The 19850-nt window shown below is 49.0% G+C and overlaps 1 protein-coding gene across 1 annotated transcript in view; it reads right to left on the bottom strand.

Annotated features, from left to right (window-relative positions):
- The window catches only part of Rph3a (rabphilin 3A), a 122460-nt gene extending 121213 nt beyond the window's left edge, over positions 1-1247 (bottom strand). Inside the window, exon 1 of the mRNA XM_013503738.1 lies at positions 1227-1247. The gene's annotated coding sequence lies outside the window, so the exon portion shown is untranslated. The remainder of the gene's footprint in view (positions 1-1226) is intronic.
- Positions 1248-19850: the final 18603 nt, after the last annotated feature.

Raw genomic sequence — 19850 nt, 5'->3', positions numbered from 1 at the left:
CACAAGCCTAATAAACCTCTTCCCTCTTAAGTTACAGGTGTCAGGTATTTTGTCCCAGAAACTGGAAAGCTGTCTAATATTAAGCCTCAGAAAACTGAGCCTCAGAAAGGAATGAAACCTCTTGATGCCATACGGCTAAGCCCTGGCAGAGCCAGGCATGCAGCCCAGTATGCCTGCTTCCAAAGGGAAGGCTCACAGTCACGGAACTGCCAGAACAGATGTCCTATGGCTCCCAGGACAGTGCTCGGGTTTCATCCTCCAGCCACCAGCACAGGAGGAAGCCCATTCCCCACCCCTCCCCCACCTCCACTCAAACAGTTGCTTTCACTGGAATCATGTGGGGACACATAGTTGCAAACAACAGAAACCTCATATTGGAGGAAATAGTAAGGGGAGCCCTTGGCTCCAATTAGCAAAGTCCTAGGGGCACCCAGCCTCTATCCAGCACCACCACGGGGAGGCCACGGCTGGGGTTTGGTTTCCTCTCCTGACTTCTGTGTAGCTGGCTCCATCTTTCACCTGCCCCTCCTTCAAGGTCTCAAAGCGAGCGGTCCCGAGCACTCCCAGGTCCAGAAAGAAGTTTTCCAAAAAAGCCCTTGGAAGCCCCTTGAGAAGAGCGAAGCTCATCCCCAGGACCCCTCAACTTGTCCCTGAATTACCAGTGTGCTCGCCCTGAACCAATAACTGCAGCCAGAGGGTGGGGTAGGAGTCACATGCCGAGCTCAGGCTTGCTCTATGGATTCCCGTTGCAAGATCCTGGAGGGAGAATAGATTAGCATCCTCCAGAGTCTAAAGGCAAAAGGTGTGCAACAAAAGCTGGCACGCAAGTCCAGAGAAGGTCTTGCAGACACCACAATTTGTGGGATATTCTCTCACACCTCACCTCTCCCACATCCCTTACCTTACAGGGTGCTCTACCGTTGCCCAGGCAGTGAGAATAGAAGAACATCCCCAGGGAGCAACCTACATCCAGTGATGATATGGCCAGTGAATAAACAACCCCTCTTTCAATGGAACATTTGGGGGTGCATGTTCTCCAGTAGCTCCCACACTTGCATGATGGGATTAAAGTCCAGTTGCCCATGGTAGTAACCAGCTACGTGACTACTACCAGCCCTAACCCTGGCCTGCTGACCAGGTCTCCAGACCTCCTGTGCTCTCCTTTCTGTTCCCTTCTCCTGTCCTCTCTTCCCTCCCCAAGGTTCCTGGCACCATATTGCACTTACACTTCAGTTCTTGATGGTGAGCATTCATGCAGCAGCTCTGCAGGCTGATGGAAGATGGAGTCTACTTCCGAGCAAACTCCTTCACTTCTGTGTGAAGGAGAATGGAGGACCCCCTCCTTTGCATGCGCCGCTACCTACAGCGACCAGACGAGAATGCATTATTCAGCACCCGCCCTGCTGCGAGACTTGTCCTGCAGATTCGGACATCTGGACCCCTTGGATGGATTCCTTCAGGGAAAAGCAGGAACTCAAAACACTGACTCAGCATATGGTAAATCGAAATTTTTCATATAGCTTTTCCAGGAGCTTTCACTACAAACAAACTATTAGTATGGTTGAGAGATAAAAAATAAATCCTTCCTCAAAAGACGGCAGACATTAATTTCTAAGCTTGCTTCTGAAAGATGTAATCTCTCCTTTCGGGCCTGCTAATGTGATCTGTATGACAATAATTTATTTACTGATTTAATTAATTGCCAGATAGCTTTGCATGGCCGCATGCAGCATTGGCAAATGGCTGATTTCTATCAGCAAAAGACGTGCAAGCCGCTTCATTTCAGGGATGAGCATAAACTAAGGAGATTTCTATTTCAGAAATGGCTTCTTTCAAAAGGAAAATTCTCTGGAGTCTGACAATGGGACCTGATGCCCCAAGTCTGAGCAGGAAGGGAACTAAAAGATAAATGAGTTGCAGTACTGCTTCCCTTTAGGGCTGAGAAAGCCAAAGCCCCAGAAGGAAAAGTGGCCCATCTTTAAGGTTACTGTCAGTGCACACCAAGGAAAGTGCCCAGCGTCTTGATTCCCAGTTCAGAGCTCACCCCACGGACCCCCGCCCACACCCCTGAGACAAAATGCTTTTCTGCCCCCAGTGGGGCTGAGCCAGGTGCTGTTGGATCAATGGATTAAAGGCAGAGGAAGGGAAAATGCCTGCTGTAGAACTGGGGACCAGGATTGCAACCTAAGAACTTGGGAATCAGAGGGGGACGTAAATATTCAGGCCACAGCCTGCAGAAAAAGAGTCTCAAAATGCCCTGCCCCATGGAGTTCACACTCTTCAAAGCATACGGTGACATTTACACTCAGGGTGAAGGAGGTGAGTGAAAATGTGGGGAGAAGCCCAGACCGCACTGCTCCTGGGACCACAAACAACAGGTGCAGAGGTGGGAGGGTGGGAGAAGGTGGCACTTTGGGGATGAATTAGGTCACTGAACCTGTCTGGGACACAGAGTGGGCGGACAGGGGCTAGGAAGGGAAAAAATGGACATGACCAGAGGTGAGGCTGAGACATGAGCAGAGACAGAAAGCAGCAGAAGCACAGAGATGGAGCTAGAGTGAGGCAGAAAACCTGCTGTCAAAAGCAGAACCAGAGAGGCAGAGGGCAGAGGAGCAGGTCCCAATACAGACGCTGTGACGGTGCTGCAAAGACCCCTCCTCCCTATGCCACACTGCTCGGCTTTATTTTCACACAGGAGACAGAGGCCCACCTTGTATTAAGTTGTGGTTGGCTGAGAAGGTGGATGTTTCTTCTCCTACAGACCTGCCTATCAGGTGGGCATTGTCAGCTAGCCCGAGAGCAGTCCCAGACATGGCCCAGCCGAGTGTGTGGGGAGGTTTGCTCCTTGGGTGGGCACTGGAGGGCACAGTGGCACCAGGAGGCCCAGATTCTGTGCCCTCCCCGACTCTGCCTGCTGGCCACGGGGTCTCAGTATCTTCATTTGTATCCAGCACCTGCACTTCCTTCCTCTGACATTCAGGCAGAAACTTAGCAGGATTTGTGATTGCAATGGTTCAAATCTGAAATGTCCTCCAAGGGCTCATGTGTTGAAGACTTGGTCCCCAGTCAACAGTATTTAGAGATGCCCTTCTGCCAAGATATTTCTGCTTTACCACAGGCCTAAAAGCAATGGAGTTGGTTGACCACGGACTGAACCCTCTGAAACCATGCTGTCACACAGCAACATAAAGCCGACTAACACCATGAGCCTGCATTTATTTGTGATGATATTTAGTGTATGTTTGCCACAGAAGAGCTTGGGAACAGATCATGTCTGTCTTGTTCATGGTGTTCAACAGTATTACTTAAAAGAAAAGAGAAGGGAAGAAAGGGGGAAAGGAGAGAAGAGAAAATATGTTGAATATGTGCCAAGCACTGTGACAAGGTTGCAAGGATGCCTGGCTGTATCTGAATGAACCCTTCAGGAAGAGAAGGCTGCAAGAGGGTCTATGGTTACCTTCGTGGGGTTTCCTGGGGAAGGTCACCAACCTTCATGCTTCTAGAAGAGGCGCCTGCCGCTATGAACATAGGCAAGGGAGATGCCACTAGTTATGGTGGCCTCCAGAAAATCACACAAATGCTGGTCTCTCCTCCCAGCTCACCTGCACGGAGGGGGAGGGAAGGAGGGAGGGAAGACAGAGGGAGCAGCCAGGCTCCTGGAGGCAACTGAAATTGGCCCAAGCTCCCCAAGGACCTAGGAATGGTCCTTAAAAATCCTCAGATTCCTGTCTCTCCTCCCAAAGAGCAGAAATAGGAATTTTCTCCTTTCTGGATAAAACTGAAGGTTTCCAGGTATTGAAACCCTTTGGATTTTCTAAGAGTGAAGAGGTAAGATGAACTCACGGTGGGAACAAATGAGCGAGTGACAGCTCTCCTGACAAATATGACTGGTGGGAGGTGGACAGGCACAGACTGTGGCAGATCCCCAAGTCCATATCAGTGTAAATAAGTGTGAATAAATGAAGAAGAGGGGCTCTAAGCCAAGCCAGAAATGTAACAAGAATGATGGAGTTGTAAAGCCTTCCGTGGATGCTGAAACTAACTGATTAGTTTGATGAATAGCAAGATACTTACCAATCTCAAAGTATCACCCACAAATTACATATTCATTACAAAGGGGAAAACTGTAACTGCCATGGAAAAACCTGTTAAATAAACAACCAATCTCATCAGGAAGGAGGCAAACCAACAGCAGGTGCCTCCCAATGTGATGCATAGAGTAGAGGCAGAACGCTGCTATGTGAACTCCTGCCCCAGATGCAAACCCTGAGTCCAGCTGCAGGGAAGCAGCAGGGAAGGCCAAACAGGATATTCTGTAAAGTAACGGGCCTGTGTAAATCAGCTTCCCACCACTGTGACACAATGCCTGAGACTAATAACTTAAAGGAGGAGAGGTTTATTTTAGCTTGCGGTTTCAGAGGGTTCAGTCCATGGTCAGCTGGCTCCATTGTTTTTAGGCTGGCAGTGGAGCCAAAACATCATGCAGAATGGCTTCTCACCTCATGGTGTCCAAGAAGCAGAGAGAGAGGCACAGTGGGCTGGAGATGAGATATACCCTTCAGTGGCAGCCCCCAGTGACCTAGTTTCTCCAGCTGGACCTCATCTCCTAGTAATCATTCAGCTATGAACTCATCAGTGGCCGAACTCACCAGCTGATGAGCTCAGTCCCCTCATGATCCACTTATCTCTCTAGGCTCCTCCTCTGAATATCACTGCACTAAGACCAAACCCTTAATACGTGAGCCTTTGTGGAGACGTTTAAGATTCAAACCCAAACAAAGCCTGAATGCTTCAAAGCTGTCAAAGCTAAGAGACAAATAAGAACTGAGAGCTGTTTCAGATTAAAGGATGCTAAGGTAGTGACAGCTCGATGCAGTGCAGAATCTGAGAGCGCCTCCTGGACAGAGAATAAAGCTGACTTTATTACTGGAGCTATTAAGAGTATTTGAAAATGGACTGTGGATTAGATGATAATGTTATAGAGATGTTAAATTCCCTGGGTTTGAAACTGAACTGTGGCTATGTACGAGAATGTTTTTTTCCCTGGGATACATCTACTGAGTTATTCAGTGGGGTGGGGGTGGGGAGCTGGAAAGAGAATCCTAAAATCAAAGCAGAGAGTAAGGGCTGGTTTCTGGAGCCAGGAGAACTAAGTTCAAATCCAAGTTTTGCTATTTGTTAGCTGTATGACTTTGGGCAAGCCAGTTGACTCTCTGAGTCTCAGTTTGCTCGTCTATAAAATGGGGCTAATAAGAGAAGCTTCCTTCACAGGGTTATTGTAGATTTGATAAGAAAACCCACAAGAGCTGAAAACAGTCTCTGGTGCTCATGGATGCTTAGTAACTGTTAGAAGCAGCTATAAATCTAAAAGTCTCAGAGTTAGGAGTCTTCAGTCTTCTGGTCTACTTTTCGTCCAAAACATGGGTCTCCCTGGAAAATGCTGCCCATGAAAAGAATGAGGAACATTCTAAACATCATACCACTGACAGTCAGAGCTATGAGAGTCTAACCCTTTTGTTTTACAAATAGGGAACCTATAGCCTAGAGTGGTCAAGGTCAAATGGCTTACCAAGCTCCATCTGACTCAAAAATTTTAATTAACACCTACTATGTGTGAGGACAGTACTAGACACTGCCGGAGTTACAAAGATAATCAGGCATGGGTACTATGTGTGAAAGCATGTGTGTGTGCCTTTATTATAAAGTGTTAATGGAAACAAACCAGAAATCCTTGCCCACAACTCCCTGTGAAATCTCACATCCCCAAACCTACATTTTTCAAGCTTCTATTTCCACGTCATTGCTTGAACCTAGAATGTCAAACCCTTCCCTGTTTCTCTCTGTAAACTTTGCACTTTCAGTGGCATCTCACTACCTTTGGGGGAAAAATACCTCAAATTCCTCTTTGGGGGATTCTTCATCCAGCCTAACTGCACAAAATATCCCTGTGAGTAGACAGACGGTCCAACCACAGCGTCTGCTCGGTGCCTACTATGTGCCTGAGCCCCTGGGAGGCTGCTGGGAGGACACAAAGAAGAATGTGTTTCCTGTACTGACAGCAGCTTGCACCATAGCCGGGAGCACGCGTGCCTGCAAGTACAGAGGGCAGCAGCAGACAGCACGGAGCCACGTGTCTCCACGGGTGGTCCCTGGAGAGACTCCCGCGGCTCTGTCATCAGGAAGCTAATCTGGGTGGGGGGTGCATGCCACACGCCTGGCAGTGTCTGCGGTCAGTGTGTGGGAGGCCAACCCACGTGGGGGCCTCATGTGTGCCACAGAGTGCTGGGCAGAGCATTACCACCCTTCCCCCTCCTCCTGAGAAAAAGCCACATCCTCCTCTCCAGGACCCCTGACTACGTTCCCATGCATGGCAAAAGGGACTGTGCGAGGTGTGATGGGCAAGATATCAAAATCAAGAGCTTACCCTCCCTGATCCCGGTGTGTCTGAAGTGGACTCCTAAGTGTCCTCCTAAGAGGGCGATCTGATCACGGAAGACCCAGGCTATGTGAAGGCAGAAGCAAGAGCTTGGGGTGGTAGGGCTGCCAGCTGGGGCACTGTGAGCCAAGGCATGTGGGTAGCCTCTAGGAGATGGCAGGAAACAAACTCCCCTTCAGTTTCCTCCAACACACACAGCCCTGCCCACGCCTTGATGTGCCCCACGAGTCTGAACTTCTGATCTTCGTAGCTATAATAAATCTGCATTGTTTTAAGCTATTATAGGTAGAGCAGTTAGTTTGTATGGCCGCCATAGAAAATGAAAGCATACACAACAGGCCGTCCTACAGCTCCCTGGGTCCTCACAACCCCGAGAGGTCGGGAGTAGAGTTTATCCAGCAAAGAACCTGGCTTTCTCCTCCAGACCCGGAGGGACCCTCACTGGTGATATGGCAGGATATGGCAGTATTGCCAGGTGGTTTCCTGAACTCTGCTTAGTTTTGGACATAGCCCTGCATTTAAATTCTCCTCAAATAACCCAGTCTGAGAATGCCAGCTGTTTCTGGCTGGGATCCTCATCAATCTTATCACAAAATTCTCATCAATCCTGTCCCCTGAGGAAGTGAAATGTCTTGCCTCCAGACTTCTGCACTTTCCAGAATATTCTAGAATATTCCTCTCCCTAGATTTCCACTTATCCCAGAGGCTGATGTCCTCATGACCTTCCCAGAACCCTGGCTCCAGGTACCATAGATGCTTCTCAGCTACATGAGCATCAAGCCAGCTCTTCTTCAGTTTCCCCCGAGAACGTACTCACAGCAAGAGGCTCCTATTCACTGCACTGTATGCAGGTATGGAATCACTACACTGTACTCTATAAATTTGTACAACCAAAAATAATAACTCAGAGGGGCTGGCAATTTAGCTCAGTGGCACAGTGCCTGCCTGGCAAGTGCAAGGTTGTGAGTTTGATTCCTGGTACCAGAAAATAATAATAATAACTAAAAATTTAACAATAAAGAATTTAACAACGTCTTTAGGCAAATGTTTCACAAAGATATATATACTGCGGCATAAGCAATGGCCAGTGGCCACTGAAAAGCCCCCAATCCCAAAACATCTCTGGGGATTTCATGTGGATTTGGGCCTCTCTCCAGCTGGCTGAGGCCTCTCCTCCTCCTCCTCTTCATCCTCTTCCTCCTCTCACCTCTTTCCCCACCCAGCCGCTTGGGGTTAGAGTGCGACAGAGGACACGGGGACAGAAAGTGCAACGCTCACCAAAGCAATCTGCTAAACAAAGACAGCGAACATTCCAGGCAAGATAAATATTTTTCACTCATGCAAAAATGGTGAGAGTTTGGGGTTTGGAGGCTGAGGTCCCCAGGGAAGACAAGAAGCAAACATAAATGAGAGAAGGTGAGAGGACGCAAGGGGCACCTAACAACACGGCAGCAGCTGGGAGCTCCGGAGGAAAGTTCCAGCAGCTGCAGGGACTGAGGCAACTGACATGCACAAGTCCCTGTAGAATTCCTCCCAAGGCATGGCTAGGAAGGCAAAATCCCCCTGAGGAGTCTCAGATGTATCCACGAAGGATATATGAGTCTCCGTTAATGAGACAAGTAGCCCTGCAAGCGTGGAAGACTGGGAGGCTTTTGGGCTTTGAACCTCAGTGCTGGTGGTCAAGGTCTCACGATCACAGGACAAGACAGTGATTGGCCAGAATCTCTGCTGGGCTGCAGTATTAGTTACACGTCTGCAAGACGGTGGGTGAGAAAGCCAAAATTAGCCAACAGCCTGACATGTTGACATTTGGCAGCAGTAACTGAAGCGTCTATGAAAGACAGATTTCTAAGATGAGCTTATGTTTCATGATGACACACCAGAGGCTTCCAGGAGCCCCCAGAAATTTTGTAAGTTCAGCGTTTTCTCTGTATCCATCAGGCTATCCCTGGAGCTGGGGAAAGGAGTTGGATTTCTAGCTCCATGAGGAGAAATAAGGAGAGAAGAGCAAAGGTGGGCTGGTCTGCAGCCGTAGCCGCTGGAGTGTGTTTTAATTACTATGCACACCCAGACACTGCTTTTCAAAAGAGTGAAACACAACAAGCCTCTGTAGCTAACTAGAGAATTAGTTATGCTGCTTAAATTATTGCAGGGTCTCCAAGCTGGGGAGACCATGTATATTATATGCCAGAAGCTGAGCCAAAGGTTTGAGCAGAATTAACACATCTGATCCTCAGCAATACCTTAGGTGGTAGATGCTATCATTATCCCCATTTTATAGATAGGAAAATCAAGGCCCAGAGAAATGAAGTCATTTCAGGCAGGATGAGATGGGGAAATCAGGAACCATTTACATCAGAGAGAGTTTTTAATTCAAGGACTTGGTTACATAGATGAGGGAGAAGGTGAGGAGACAGGGGATGGTGACGCCACCCTGAGAGGAGCAACAGCAGAAAGCTGTAACTCCCTGAGGCTGGAGGGAAGGAGGAGGCGACGAGATTCCTGCAGCCTTGTCATTGGCGGGAATGTAGACTAATACAGCCACTACGGCAATCAGCATGGTGATTCCTTAAAAAACTAAAGACAGAAATTCCACTTGACCCAGCTATTCCCCTTCTAGGTATCTTCCCAAAAGAGTTAAAGGCATCACATCACAGTGATACATGTGTACCTATGTTTACAGCAGCACAATTCATAGTGACTAAATCTTAGAAGTGGCCCATAAGTCCATCAACAGGGGAATGGATAAGCAAAATGTGTTTATACACAATGAAGTACTATTCTGCCCTAAAGAAGGATAAATTGAGTCACTGTAGGAAAATGGATGCATCTTGAGATCATAATAAGTGAAATAAAGCGGACACACAAGCTTAAATATTGCATAACTTCTCTTATATAAGAAGCTCAACGTATAAATAATGTAGAGAGTAAACTAAAAGACAGACAATAGGAAACAGGGAGACGGATCTTTTGCAAATGGGAAGGGGACCCAGAGATGAAGGGAGGAGGGAGGCAGAGGAGGTGGAGGGGGATAAAATGAATGAAGCTGTGTTGTGGGCACAATGAATATAGTTATTACATACTGCAAACCTGTACTAATAGAAAGTTCTTAAAAAGATTCCCACAGCCTGGAAGCCAGGGTTACCTGGAAGACGTCGGCGCCTTGGAGAAGTCAACAGAAAGCGGGGGAGGAGGAACACCAGTTTCCACAAGCTGAGCCGGCAGGAAGCCAACTCACAGGACGCATAGACAATGCAGCAGGTAGGGGTGCAGCCTCCACTGTGAGAACAGAGCAGAGGACCAGCAAAGAGGCCGAGGACCAGGGCAGCTACTAAGGGGCTGAGCTAGAATTCGAACCCAGGTCCTTCACGGAAGCCCAGTGAACCACAGCTCGCTTCATGGAGGAACACATCAGCCAACTCCAGATACCGCGCAGACTCGGAGACTGCGGGCAGTGCTCTTTGTCAAGGGCAGACACAAAGAGGTCGACGCCTCCCCCACACCCGCTCAGCCAATGGCTCCTCATGTGAGTTTAAGCGAAGGACCTCAACTTTCTGAGCCTCAGTTTCTTTCTCTGGAAGATGGGTGCTAAAACTGCATGTGTAGTGGAGTTGACTTAAAACACGGGGAGCACCTGGATCATGCAGGTACTCAAAAAAATACACCTCATTCCCATCTCACCATCCACAGCCTTGCATAACCTACAGGTGCCTCAGTTCCTTCATGCAAATATCATGTCACTTCCAGGCTGGTTGTCCCCCTAAAGAGGTGGCGCTGGCAGAGAAGTGATGTGAACCTCCAGTCACATCCTCAGAGCTGTCCCGGGTTTTGTCCCCAATGCCCTCGGCTGTCAAGCAAACCGATTCAAGTTCACTAACAATTTCAAGCTGCCCCTGGAAAGAATACCCAGGGATCCCTGCGAACGCTGTTGATTCTGGCCTCTTCTCTGACAAGTGCATTTACCTCATGCTGGGGCCCTGCTCTGCTTTTATTAGAAGGTTATTCATTGGGAAATGAGTAGGAGATGAATCTTTTTTTCATTAGGAAAAAAATAGAAACCTAAATACCTAGGCAAACAAACCCTCCTGGCAGGGCTGTTATGAACCTTTGGTTTGGGAGGCGTCAGAGATACGCAGGTCACATGGGCATGGGATTGTGAGACTTACCCTGGGCCAAAGTTCAGCGTGAAGTTGGCTGAACTACTCGGTTTGGTGTGGTGTAGCTTTAACTCCTTCAGCACAAAACCATCCAGCAAGTCATCTGCTCTTTCAGATTGCTCTGGAGGTAACACAGCCCCCAAACAATAGCATTGTGTACCTTCCAGAGGAACCCTCTCGCCCACCCCGCACACAGGCAGGGATCCTAAGAGCATCACTCAAAGTCGGCCTGCCCTTGGCAGTGTCCCCCAAAAGTGCATGTCCACTCAGAACCTCAGAATCCGGCCTTATTTGGAAAGAGTCTCTGCAGATGTCACCAGTCACGGCGTCATGCTAGAGCTGGGCTTGGTGGCCGACACGTGGCATCTCAGCGCCTATGGAGGCTGAGGCAGGTGGATTACAAGTTTGAGTCCTGTCTGGGCAACTTAGCAATTTAGCAACTTAGCAAGACCCTGTCTCAAAATAAAAACTAAAAATGGCTGGCAATGTAGCTCAATGGTAGAGTAGCGTGGCCTTGAGTTTGATGCCCAGTTCCAGAAGGAAAAGAAATGTGATGCTGGATTAGGTGGGCCTTGAATCCAACAACTGGCGTCCTTTTAAGAGGAAAGCACACTCAGGGACCACACAGGGCAGAAAGTCATGTGATGGTGGGCAGGTTAGGGACATGTGGCTGCAAGGGTTGCTGGTTCCCCCAGGACCTGGGAGAAGCAGGAAGAAAGCTGCCCAGGCCCAGAGGTTGCACAGCCCTGCTGACGGTGCCTTCAGACTTCCAGCCTTCAAAAAGAATGGGTTTGTTGTTTGAAGCCACACAGCTTGTGCTGACTTATGCAAAAGCAAGGAGGGAAGTAAAGGGCCTGTTTAGAGAACATGCTTTGGGATATTCTCCCAAACAGGAACAGCTCTGCATGGGTCATAAGATAGAGTAGGGCTGGACCCCACCGGGTAGTGGGAATTTCATTTTATAAGGACCGGGGAGCCATTTAAGGTCCTTGAGCAAGGTAAAGATAGGCTTCTATCAGAGCTGAAAAGATAGAGATGGGGGGATGGGGAAAGTCAGCCAGGTTTTAGTGAGCCCCAAATTCTGGATTGGTAACCCCCGGCAGGCAGCGCTGCAAAGTGTTCTCCATCCCAGATGCACTCTGCCAGACCTGGATTCAGAAAGCCGTTGTGCCCACTGATAGACAGGGACCAGCGTGGAAGCCACACCCTCTGCAAAGCCCCGGGGACCAGAGAGGACGCCCTGCCTCCTGTGAGTCCTGGCTCGCAGCAAGCTCCCCAAATCCTTGCCCAGAGTGGGGCTCCTTCAACAATTGCCGCCGGAAGGGACTTTCCTGGCTAGGACCTGGGGAGGACAGAAGGCCTGTCATCTGAGTCCTCAGAAACCACACAGGCTCAAAAACATGCTTCTAAAATTCTGTCACCAAGATCTCTGCACACTTCTCTTCATTTCTATTTGAATCATCCGCAAAAGCGATCTTAGAGTCCCACGGACCACACAGGAGGCCAGAGTCCACCCAGGCCTGTGACCTCCAGGGTCAGGCCGACTGCCACTGAGATAATCAATACTGTGCTCTTAAACCTGCTTCCTCTGCGGATGGCTTTCCTGCGGGCTTTATCTCTGCTCTGTGACAGCCAGGACTGCAAATGGCAGTCTGAGTGGCATTCCCAGTTTCGGAGCCTGCACTCTCGTTTGCGGTGTGGCCTGGGCCTCATTTTTTCCCTGTGTACAGTGGGAATATGAATGAGGCACCTGATTCCGAGACTCACGCAGGGATTCAGGGAGACCATAGATGCGATCGGCTTGAGCCTGGGGTTGGCAGGACACACATGCACAGATGAATATGGTGGTAACATGATTACAGCCAGAGCCACCTGCCGCCATGAGACCTCCCACACTTTGCCGCTCTTCACTATTAATTCAGAGTCCACAAGAAAACCACAGAAGGGACAGTAAAATTGCCAGGTCCTTCCTTGCCTCTGCCATATCCCCCGGGACCCAGCCCCGTGGCATATCTCCTCCTCCTGATCGCCTGTGGCCACCTGGCTCTTCCTCCAGGAAATAACTTCCTCCAGCTGTAAGCAATGAGGTCTTTGGGGGTCTGCTCGGCACTGGAGCCAAGGCCACCTTCTTCCCAGTGGCCCTGGTCAATGACTGGGAATGGTAGGGTGCTGGGGGGGAGGTTCTGCCAATGTGAGGCTCCTCCCATGGGCCATGTTCTGATGGAAGCTCATATGGCACCAGCTGAGTCCCTTGCAAGTCTGTGCAGGTGTGTGTGCAGGTGCTGTGTGCGCAGGCGAAGGTTTGTGTGTGTGCAGGTACATGGAGGTGTAGGTGTGCAGGGGTGGTATGTGCAGGGGTGGTGTATGCAGGGGTGGCATGTGCCGATGTCTATGTATGTGCAGGTGTGCGTGTGTGCCGGTTGCAGGTGTATGCAGATGATGATGTATTTGGGCATGCTGTGTATGGTGCAGATGTATGCAGGTGTGGATTGTATAGGTGGGTGTGTGCAGATGTGTGCAGATGTGGGTTTGGTTGATGTGGTATATGCAGGCCCATGTGTGCAGATGTAGGTGTGCATGTGTGATATGCAGACAAGGGTGTGTGCAGGTGTGCAGGTATTTCCAGGTGTGAGTGTGTGCAGGTGTGGGTGTGTGCAGGTGTACATTCAGAGGTTATCTTTTTCCCAGAGCACAGGCTCATCCCCATCCAGAGTCCACAGGCATATGCAGAAGCCAAGCTCCCCACCGCAAGCGTGAGCCACCCGGGAGCAGAGGCAGGAGCTGCTCCACGCATGTGCCCACGTGAATGACTACAGAGACGGCTGCATTGCAGCATTCCTGTCAGGCAACTCTGCATCAGACAGCGAAACATTCCAGAGCCCAAACTCCCTGGGTCCAGACTCCACAACCGCAACAGCAGCCAGCGTGCCCCAGCACAGGGGTGCACCCCACATCCCCCCAGGGGGAACACACCACCCCCGCTGCAGCCACCTTGCCCAAGGCACATGGCCCCGTGTTGACCCTCACAGGTGACTGACTCCAGACTCCTGAGCTCTGCCTCCTGTCTTCCCTACCCTCCCTCACTTAGAGCCAGCTTCAAAGGCAGCCAACTGTGTGAGGGTTAACCATGGGGAGCAGTTATTCAACCCGAGTCCAGATGAGAAAGCCAAGGCTCCTAAAGACCACACCTTCAGCAGATGCGAAGCTGGGCTGTAAGCCTTGCACGGTGGACCTCAGAGCCCTTACAGCTTTGGCAGTGAATGCTTCCTGCCTCTGCCTCCAACCTGAGCTGCAAGGGGCACGACAACACCTCTCAGGGCTCAGCGTTTCCCTCAGGGTCACACTGCGCAGTCCCAGAACCCACTGTAAACACCGGTCCCCAGTCAGACAAAACTGCAGGTCACAGTGCGCAAAGCTCTTGTGTGAGACTAGATTGTCTGCAAGGTCACATTGCAAGAAGTCGTCTCGGAGCTGGTAGTGAGTTTAAGTTACGTCTGATCCAACACACCTGTCTAATCGAGGCCTGAACGTGAGATATGAATCTGAGACTTTTTACCACTGGCTGGAAGCCTATCAAAAGAACACAGTAAATCTGCAAAATATGTAGCTTCCTTACAGAATTTTCCTTGCTCTTTTATTTTCCACCATCTCATGGGTAGGAGAAAGGGAGAGAAAAGTACCAGGACTGCAGTAATTTGATTGAAATATTTGCTGTCTATGGAACCCGAAGAAACCCTTTCCTATAATTAAATGTCATTTTTCTAAAAGACTTAATTAGAAAGCTTTCAGGGGACAAATCCCCCAAATGGCTATGACATGATACCAGTGTCTGAGACTGCTAAATCAGAATGGAGGGAAGGAAGGGACAAGCCACGATCTGCACAGACCAGAAAAATACCCATGAGGTATCGAGGGCCTCTTCACCAGGGCAGAGATTAGAAGAAGGGGAATTAAGAAGTCATTTCTTGATTCCGTGTTTCTTATAAAATCTCCAAAATGCACTCACAGGTGGGGAGGCACTTAGAAGCCAGGCTCTCCCTTTAAATTTAATAGGAGTGAGAGCTGGACATTTATGAAAGCTCAAATGCTGCCTAATAGTGCATATATTTCGTACTTGACTGGCATTTTTTAGCAGGCACCAGGGAATAGATAAAATGGTTGTTACTACTGGATTGCCTAATGTACCAAGCGTCAAGCTCTCTCTCGAGTTCTCTGTCTGTCTCTCTCTCTCTTCTCTCTCTCCTTCCATAAAATGCGATGAACTACGGGAGTTACAACTTCTTGCCTCCCTGTAAAGCATAAAGCACAGCTCCCTTCTGCCATGTTTAGCACCTCAAAATTCAGAGCTCTGGCAGAGGACAATCTCCTTTCAAAGCTGGGAGACTCGGTAGCACCCTTGGAGTCTTTTCCTGCAAGGACTTACAGGAATGTCGTAGCAATGCAGTGCTCCCTGCCCTGTTCAGCCCGTCACCAGGAGCTTGTGACAGCCTGCAAAAGCTGGTGAACTGCAGTGACCTGAGCCCAGAGCTGGGAAGCCAGAGCCCAGGAAGTCAGCCCTCAAACAAACAACAGGGATGGTCTCATTCCCTGCGATGCCCTCAGCCCCCTCTCCAGCGGCATGGGGAAAGGAACGGCCAGAGATTCGGCTGCCACTGACCTTGGCTAACTGACTGCCATGCGCAAAGCATCGGGTCAGGTGTTTGCCTGGGTCACAGATGAAAAAGCTGAAGCCCCGTGTTGCAAGTCGGGGGTGGGTTGTCTCCACAGCAGATCCAGAAGGTGGAGTTGTGAAAGGAAAAGGGGAGAAGTGGGACTGGATGGAGGGGAGTGCTTGAGACGCCGGCCCAGCAAACTCTGGCCAAGGGCACGGACAGCTCCAGAGCAAATGTTACCCACGGTGGTGTCCTGCCCTGGGCTGGCACAGCCAGGCCTTTGTACCACAGCTTTCTGGGGGACGGCATGAGTTAGGAATGGTTTTCTGCAGCCAGCGCTGATCTTGCAGGGGCTGACATATGGGGTCGTCTGCTGGCCACACTCTCCACAGCTAGACAGAGTCTGAGCACAGGTCCATGTCTGCCTGCAGTGGACTCATCTCCTGAGGTGGCAGGACGCCCAGAAGGGGGCGCTCAACCAACCGGAAGCTGCCGTCTCACCACCAGGAGCCAGAAGTCCAAGGTCAAGAGTTGGTGGGATTGTTTCCTCCTGAGGCTGGGGGTGGGAGGCCTGGGAGGTTGCAGGCCTCTCCCTGGCTTCCGGCGGTTGCCAGCAACCTGGTGTTCCTCAGTTTCTCCTGCGTCACCCAATCTCTGACTTCACCTACCCTAGTGTCCTCCCTGTGTGTGCGTCTTCCCCCAAGTTTCCCTTTTTTATCAGGGCACCAGTCATATTGGAAAAGGGACTCGCCTTCCCTTGCCTGGACTATCACATATGCTACAGCCCAACCAGGGCCACATTCAAGAACCGGGATTAGGACTTCCGTAGAAGAATAGGGATGGGGTGGGGCACAAGTCCAACTCCAATACCCAGAAAGGCTAAAGAACACACGCACACTCACGCGGGCCATGACTAGCCAAGTCCGAAAGGAAAGAGAGCTCCTCTGCCTTTGAAACCAGGGCTATGGGCCCAACCACAAGCACCTGGGTTACAGGTTAGGCCTCGAGTTTTGCACCCCGCTCTTTTAATACAACTGGCCAATCAATATTAGGACTTTACTGGGTTCTCTGCTCCCCACAAGGTGAGTGGTGAATTCTTCTAAGGCGAAATACAGGGAACAGTTGAGAAATTAATAACCAACTAGAAGTTGTTAGATTTTAAGCTTTCATGGGTCTCAGAACATTCTGGCGTCCTAACTCTAGCCATGAAAGCCAGAAAAATGCACCAAACGTGTCTGTATTCATTTCATGTCCATCCGCGATCACGCGGTTTGTGTCACACCTGCTGCCACTGGGCAAACTGGGGGAAACAGAAGCTTTAAAGGAGTTCAGGAAGGTGCGAGAACATGAAAGAGCTGGACTCGGCTCGTTCTGTGCCACAAATCTGGAACAGGGTCTTCCACAAAGCTGGTGGCTTTGGAACACCAAGGAAGCTGGTGATAAATGTTCCTGCTCCCTCGATTTCCCCTTCCAACTGATATGATCTGGCTGAGACCACGCAGAACCAGACCAGACCTTCTGACACAAGAGGAGTCTTTATTGGGGTGGGGAGAGCGACACGGCGGGCTGCCCAGCGGGGTAGGACAGCCCTGAGCTGAGCAAAGCATGGGGTTTTTAAGCTGTCTGTGAGCCAGAACAGTTTCCGGGAGGGGGTGTCCTTGGGCCAGAACAGCCCGAGCGGGGTGGGTTGTTCGAAAGAGTTGAACATCTGGTTCTGCCAAGGCAGATGTGGGCGAGGTTGGCTTTTATCAAGGGAAACTGGAGGGGAACAGGTGAAAAGGAAGGAGTTTTTATTAACTCCTTAATAAAAGAGCTTAAATCTCCCACGGGGTGCGGGGGAGGTGCCTTGTGACTTCTCGCCAACCTTGAGGTATCAGTGTACAAGGAATCTCTCTCTGGGGCAGAAGGAAAATCTACACACAGCAACAATGAGTGCCCTCTCTCCAAGGGTCCATACTTGCATTTGAAAGTTAGCTCCCGCCAAGGTTTCCCCCCTCCAACATGAGTTGAAAGGAAAAGCTGGCACTCTTTCAGGGCACTTGGGTTTTTCTTTTGCTCTGTTTTATGTATTTGTGTATTTTCATTTATTGGATTATAGGGCTGAGGTCTGGCTTCAAGACAAAATATACTAGGGGGAGAAACCATCAGCCCAGGAGAAAAGTTCGTGGCTTCCGAATCAGTGAGGACTACTTTTTTGTTGTTGTAAACAACAGAGAACCCTAATCAAAGTGGCATAAGCAAAATACGGAATTTGTTGTTTCAATTAATGCCCGAATATGGTCTTCAGGCAAGGCTTGATCTAGAGGGAAAAAAACCATGTCATCAAGATATTTCTAATCTCCAGGTTTGACTTCACTAGTTTATTCCTTGACTCTATGCATTGCTTTTAACATTTTAGACACCATGTAAAGGCTCAGGTTAGTGCATATTAACAGATACTAGAATAATTAGGACTCAAACAAGATAGAGATTACTTATCTCCTATGTAAAATGAATACAGAGGTACAGCCCGTGGCTGTTATAACAACCCTACAAAGTCACCAACAATCTTTACTTTCTGCCAACCTTAGCAAGTGGCTTTTATCTTCAAAGTTGCTTTATAGTCACAAAATAGCTGCTGCAGCCCCAACCATAATATCCACATTACAAGCAGAAAAAATAATAGAAAAGGGAATGGCCAAAGGGCTCCAACCTCCCAACTGACTCAACTTTCCTTAAAGAATTCCCCAGAAAAACCATTCAACATTTTCACTTACATTTCACTGACCACTCCTATCTATAAATGAAGATAGGAATTAAAATTTTTTCAGCAGGGTGTATTGATGCTCACCAATAGTACAGGGACTGATCACTGATTAAGATGTAGATGCTAGTTATGCAACTAGCAGAGCGCTCCATAGCATTCCTCAGAAGGCACAGCTACCGAAAATCACATCTCCAACTTCGTTTAACCACCTACACACATAGCCTATCCACAGCCCAAATTCTTTATTCTGGAGTAGGAATTGCTATTTGGCCCATGAAAGCTTAGTACCGCCATCTAGCTGTGCAACCCGATCAGGACACCATCTCTGCAGGGCTATGCATCCCTTTCCAAAGGAGATGACCCGGGCTGGGGATTTAGCTTAGCGGCAAAGCGCCTGCCTGGCAAGCGCAAGGTCGTGAGTTCGGTTCCCGGTACCAGAGAAAAACCAAAAAACAAACAAACAAAAAAAAAGGAGATGACCCCAACAACCACTTCTCTCAGAGTGAGTGAAGCAGGAGAAGGAGGTACGGGGGGGCGGGGGGAGAGAGCATGCAGAAAAGCCCAGTCCCACTGAGCAGAAATTCCCTGGTCAGCCATAGACCTGTCTCCAGAGCAGTCTTCCCATCTGCAAATGAGGAGGGAGGGGGAGATAGGGAGATTTCTCTGGCCCCTTCTAACCCAGGTATTTCTCCACACCTTTACAGACTCATTTATCACATCATCACACATGCAGACAGATTTCATCTCAAAAGACTTAGGAGAAAGAGAGACACATCACTATTTTTAAAAATCCATTTCCATTCTAGTTAATAAGAGCTTCCCCTCCCCTTTTGTTAATGGAACTTGGAAATGCATGAAAATTAAAGACATCACCTCCTGGATAAAAAGGATTTAAAAATTCCCCTTTGCAGTTCCCTTATCATCTCAGTTTCCTGGGGTCATCTGTAACTCAGAATTACAACATCAAGTAGACTGTATCTGGAATGCAATCACCATTGCTGGGGTGGGCTCCAAAAGCAGGTGTTCCCCAGAACTAGAAGCTCTTGCCAAGGAGTTGAAATATCTACATAAGGTGGACATCACTGGGGGAAAATTTCATTATCCGATCTTCCCACTCCTGTGTGCCACAATCTTACTACTCCTTAGGTACCACAGGCTACTTTAATTTTTTTATAAAAGGATATTTGTTAGCTTAACAAATTTAAAATATTTACTTATAACAAATATCTTAATGTTTTCTAATATATTTCTTGGAGTCTGGGATATTCACAATCTGGTCTTCCATCTGCTTGCTTCTCTGAAATATTGCTACCCTGCATGACTGTGGTTGGTTTCCTGCTGGTCTGAACACTCTTCGCATTCCAAGGTTCAGATTCTTTAAGCTCATCCATTCTGCCCCATCTCAGGTGTATTTGGAGATTCTGAGGCTCTTTTGGGTCACTAGAGTCCCAGGAAGAGTAGAATGGTTTCCACGGTGGTTGAGTTACAAGCAGGGGCCTAGTTCACATCCACAACCCTAGGAGAGTCTATCCTCCCATTTAGACCTTTTGTTTTCAGCTGCCACTTACTGAGTGCTTCCTATGTGCCAGACCCTGCTATGGGTCCTATGTGTATCATCTCATTTAATCTTCACAATGACATCATCAAGGTGTGGGTGCAATTATTTTAGCCAGTTGCCAGGTAGATGAGAAACCAAAGCTCAGAGAAGCTGTCATTGTTCCACACAGTAAATGAGCAGCAGGATTTAAATCCGGGTCTGTCTGACTCTATAACCCAGGCTCCTGTGGTGTGATAGACTGCATGATCAGCTGGAGCCCTCGTCCTTCCCTGTGCCTCTGCCTTTGCCACATAACTTTGGA

The sequence above is a fragment of the Chinchilla lanigera genome, unplaced genomic scaffold (genome assembly GCF_000276665.1).
Source record: "Chinchilla lanigera isolate Chin_1 unplaced genomic scaffold, ChiLan1.0 scaffold00081, whole genome shotgun sequence".
Lineage (NCBI taxonomy): Eukaryota > Metazoa > Chordata > Mammalia > Rodentia > Chinchillidae > Chinchilla > Chinchilla lanigera.
The sequence above is the reverse complement of the archived record's forward strand: the minus strand, read 5'-3'. Positions and strand labels throughout refer to the sequence as shown.